This window comes from Micropterus salmoides, unplaced genomic scaffold (assembly GCF_014851395.1).
Source record: "Micropterus salmoides isolate LMB-PRFRI ecotype aquatic unplaced genomic scaffold, ASM1485139v1 Ms_hic_scaffold_5, whole genome shotgun sequence".
NCBI classification, from domain to species: domain Eukaryota; kingdom Metazoa; phylum Chordata; class Actinopteri; order Centrarchiformes; family Centrarchidae; genus Micropterus; species Micropterus salmoides.
In genome coordinates, this window is record NW_024044237.1 from 1,292,717 (window position 1) to 1,297,824 (window position 5,108).

At 40.5% G+C, this 5,108-nt stretch overlaps 1 non-coding gene across 1 annotated transcript; it reads left to right on the forward strand.

Annotated features, from left to right (window-relative positions):
• The first annotated feature begins 3,223 nt into the window (after positions 1 to 3,223).
• Positions 3,224 to 3,305, forward strand: trnal-aag. Its single transcript has one exon. It is a non-coding gene; the product is annotated as a tRNA-Leu (tRNA).
• Positions 3,306 to 5,108: the final 1,803 nt, after the last annotated feature.

Genomic DNA, 5,108 nt, shown 5'->3' on the forward strand with positions numbered 1-5,108 from the left:
TTACAGCTACATAGGTTATTTATGTGTTCACACAGATGACAAAATGTAAGTTTGTGGCTTTTTCTCCTCTCCTTTTTTTCTAAAACTCCTGTAAAATACAGTCAGGTCGTGAAAGCTCTGATACCCAGACCTTGCTAAAGGAGGTTTTTACTTGTTACACAGTCCTCTTGCAGAGTGACATCGCCCTTGACCTTTTACAAATGGAAGCATTTCAACTCCTTACTTCGGTAAGCATGACCTTCTCTCCTCTCCTTCCAGTTTATTTAGCCCTCCTACATCTTTTCTTCCTTTCATCATCGTTGTGATGTCTCTTTTTAGGTGCCTCCTGAAGGTTATTTGCATCAGAAGTGACAGTAAGTGTTATGTTGCCCACACAAGGTTAAACTATAGCATTTGAGCATCAATCACTATCATTTTATCATTTAGGCATAATGACTTGATTGCTTAATCTGTAGTGACCTCTATACTGCAAAATGCACTGAAAGGCAATGGGCCAGATTTGTGTGAAGCACCTGTTGTCACACAGAACTGAAGGATGGTCTCGCTCTTCCAGTGCCAAAGATTTCTATCAAAGGTTGGGAAGGAACTAAAAGCTTGATGGATGACTCGCTCCCATCTCAGAGTAATAAACCAAAAGTGGCACTAGGACTAATCTCTCTCTAGTTAAGTTTCCATCCAGATTTAGTGCAAATGTTAAGTTCATTTTCTGAAAATTAGCAAAAGAAAATGCAAATTAATGCGCATTTCCGTCAACAGTTAAGTGCTATTTCTCCAGTCAGGTGCTATTAAACCATTGCAGAAGAAGAGCTGATGGTATCATGAAAAGAGCGCCAGTCAGACAGTGCACAAATGAAAATGTGAAACTGAACACACCAAGCCCATTTCTATTGTCACATTAGCTTTTATCGATTCACCAACTTTTCCACATTCATTTTTATTTTTTAATTCCTTTTCTGTGACATTTCCCACTCAGGTTTTTTAATGCTTTAATTAAAAATGTGTAGGAAACGGGTGGAAATGCAATTAGTGAACTTTGATGCTATATTAACTACAAATATTTGATTCATTGTGATTTGGAAACACTGGTCATCAAAACAAAGACAACAATGACATGCTGGTTGTTGTGACTAAGCGGTCAAAGTTTGAAACATGCTGAATGAAGTCTTCTATGGACTGATACATGGCCATTATGGCAAGAAAGTGGCACAATAAAGATGGGGCTTTTGCAATCAATTTAAAGGTATCCTGTAGAGTTTTTGACTGCAGTAGCACTATATAGCAATGTTTCTACACGTCAGCCCAAGACATTCACAGCAGTTCCATGCTGTTAATGTCTTCTTAATTTCACGCTGTGGACATAATTTTTACAATGCAAGCAGCTGATTATTTTTTCCTTCCTTCCATTGTCAGTTTTCAGGGTTCCCGCGGCTCCCTAAAAAGTCTTAAAAGGTCTTAAATTGAAATCAGGGAAATCAAGGTCTTAAATTGTCTTAAATTTTCCGTAAATTTGCTGTAGGTATTAAATTTGCCAATGGTGCGTTTAAGGCTGATGGGAAAATTGTCACGCTAAAACGCCTAATTAGCGTGTATTTGTACGATTTTCTTTTAGTAACTGCCAATGCGAGACCCACCATTGGTATAACCCATGTTACGTTTCCGTAAGCTGCAGACATTGACTTCTGGCTGCCTGTCAGTCGTGGCTGCAAGATTGGGAGACTAAAGTTAAAGTGGTTGGAGGAAGATCCGATCGTTCTGTCTAGTTCAAACAACTAGCCTACATCATGTCCTCCTCTCATTTGCGCAGGTCCAAAAAATTATCTATAACTACAGTTAAAATAACTTTCTAAAGTGTGTCTTTGATCGTGATTTGTTTTCTCGATGGATTATTTACCTCTCTTCAGCGGTGCGCCTGTGCATTCAACACGTTCTCATCTCAATGCGTCATAACTGACGCTTTCAGCCAGCGTGACAAAGCTTAAGGATTTTACACTAAAGGTACCCTTCAGCGTCCGTATGAAACGCCCTCGTTTCCTACGTTGCAGCAACGCAAGGGAGGCTAACCCTACCTGTTAGCAGACATGCATACATTCAGTGACTTAGGTTTAGGTACTAACATTCCTGATGGTTGTGGTAAGGGTTGGGGCTTCGGGGGGCTGTCAACACCTTTATCACAAACGTTCTGAACCGGATGCCCCGGAGCGTCTCCATGAGAAATACCTACGCTTTGTCACTCTCCTCCTGAACAGAACAAGATGGTTAATTGTGCTTTTAAACTTTTCTTTCTGGTCAGAACATGACAAACGGTTGATGCCAAAAAGCAGCCTGGGATCAAACAGTGGATCACTTCACAGAGCTGAGGTAGAACATCCAAAACAACAAATATGCATGAGAAAAATTAAGTAAAATCTTTTTTTAGTCCCTTTTCCTCAACAAAATAAATATCTTAATAGAAAAGAAAGTGATAATTTGTTTGTGATTCAAATAATTTAAATCAAATATTTATTGAACATTTGTATATTTTTATTGAGGAAGATTGTATCACTATAATTAACATTATTCTTTTATTGCCCCCTAGTTCACGTTCACAAACGGACACGATCAGTGAACCAAAAACATGAGCAAGATCAATCATCTACACTGAATGGACACATTGTCCAGGCTCCTGTCTGCGCTGCCAGACTTTTGGATTTTATTTGCAGAAGACTGCGACCAGTACTTATTTTCGCCCAAGTAGTTGTTGTATGTGGACAGACAACACATGTGCATCCATGTGGTTATGGTGTCCCTGACCACCTCCAGAGGTCGTTTTGCTGATCGGATCACAATCTGTCCTCATTGCATCTCGGGTGCATTTTACATATGTACTTTCATGTGGTCAAGTGCTACCCGATCACAATCTGATCACCCAAAATACATTTTACTGCCAGGTGTAAACAGCCTCTATGTTCCCCGATTCGGAATATGCAAAGTCATTCACCTGTGGAGGAAATAAAACTGCCAAATATGGCATTGCGTCGTTCATTAAGAGATCAAACGCGCGCCTCTTTTCTATCAAAGAAATTGTTTTAAAATTTGAGGTCTTAAATTTATATTTGTTGAGGTCTTAAAGAGCATTGCATTTTACTTTTAAAATGGTGCAAGAACCCTGGTTTTGTCTATTTTTGTTAAATTCTCGAGCAATTCAAAGAGCTGTGACTGTCATAGAATTAAGGGCAAAAAAGCAGGTAGTGTGGCCGAGTGGTCTAAGGCGCTGGATTAAGGCTCCAGTCTCTCAGGAGGAGTGGGTTCAAATCACACTGCTGCCATTGTGCATTGTTTTGGCACCAGATGTTTATTAAACATTTCCTTTTGATTGTAGTCTGCCGTCTTTACATCAATTGACTTACCTTAGGGCTACTATTCCACTGTTAAGGCATGACACTGTCAAAGCTTTAGAGGGCTCTAATACTTCATTCATTCAGTAATCTGTGAATTAAAACATTTGAACGGTGGGAAGATTTTGGATGAATTTGCACCCATTGCCAGAATTGGCCAAAGTAAGACGTCATCTCTTCTTTGTGAATCCACCTTTATATCCCAAGCAGCTTAACGCTTTTTAAAAAAAATGTACTTGTGTTGACGACTCTTTGGTTTTCAATAAAACTCCTTAAATCCCTTTGCCAAATCTCCTTCCTCATTTGGGTCACGATTATAGGCCACAAAGGAAATGAAAGAGCTGTTAGTTTAGCATTGACCAAAGGCCGTTGCAGGCAGTGTGGCCGAATGGGCTAAGGTGGAAGATGCACTCCCCTTCATTTCTGTTCCCCACCAATCCCACCACTGATGCAACGTTGTCAATAGCTACACTGCCTGCCAAGGCCTCCTACGCAGAGGTGCCAGTACTGCCTGATGAGGGGTTACCTTCATTTTGATGTCTCTGAATTGAACTTAAAATTGTTGAATCTGTGGTTGTCATAGTACCTTCTCAATGCTACATTTTCAGAAAGAAAGCACTTGGCACATTCATTTGCAGTAGCTTGTATGCAAAAAGGGCATTTGACAATCTGGTCCACCTTTTGCAGCACTACTTGCCTGCCCTTACAGATTGATTCCATAAACAACAGATTGTGGGCCTTAGTGACTTCATAGCAGAGTGGCCCAGCGGAGGCGTGCTGGGCCAATAACCCAGAGGTCGATGGATTAAAACCAGCCTCTGCTATGTTAGTTTTTCAACTGAACAGCATCTCCATCATTATCATGTTGCATAGCACCCATTGCCTGAAGTGTTTAACGTAAGACGGCTTCTCGCCAGTGTGCCATGGATGCCAGTTACATCACATGTGGCATGGGAAGAGCTGCTTTGATGATAATGAATAACAATTCCACTAGAGTTGGACGGGGGCCACCACTCATCTCTGTGCTTTGTTTGTGGTACTAACAAGGTGTTACAATTACTCGGACCCTTGTTTCATGTAGCAGCTTAAACTACACCAAATGGTCAAAATAATGCAACAGGCTGCAACAACAACCTCAAGAGAACAATCAGTATGTGAGGAGAGTCAGAAGTTGTGAAGTGCTGTACGCATATATTAATGTGTGAATACATTATATCTGAGTGAGGAGAGAAACAAAAAACAAGGGGCAGAAGTGTGCTTTTGTGTGGGAAAGAGCTATAGTGATTCAGTTTGTGTAACCATTTATGCATTTGTGTGTGTGCATGTGCACTGTGTGTTTTTTTGTGGAGGTGAGTGTTTCCGAGTCAACGTTTTCTGTACCTTTAAGCGAGTGCGTGGGTGTAAAGTGTTGTTTATCTATGATACGACCTCCTGTCTCTCTAGTCTGTTCCAGTTAAAACAGCTGCAGGTAGGATGATACATTATGCTACTGAGATCCTTCTATGTTTCCGTTCTTTCCCTCTGTCTCTCTGTCTTATAAAAGTAAATACAGCACATTCTCAGCTCAGGGTCTAGTCTTTTGATATTACTCAGAATAACGACCAAGGGTCAAGTAATATTCAAACGCGATAACAGGAGCAATAATGCAGTTATTTGCAACAAAGTCAGCACAGCATTTAAGACGGTCTTCTGCCACTTCTGCTTTCTTTCAGTTGTTTTTGGCAAATAGCAACA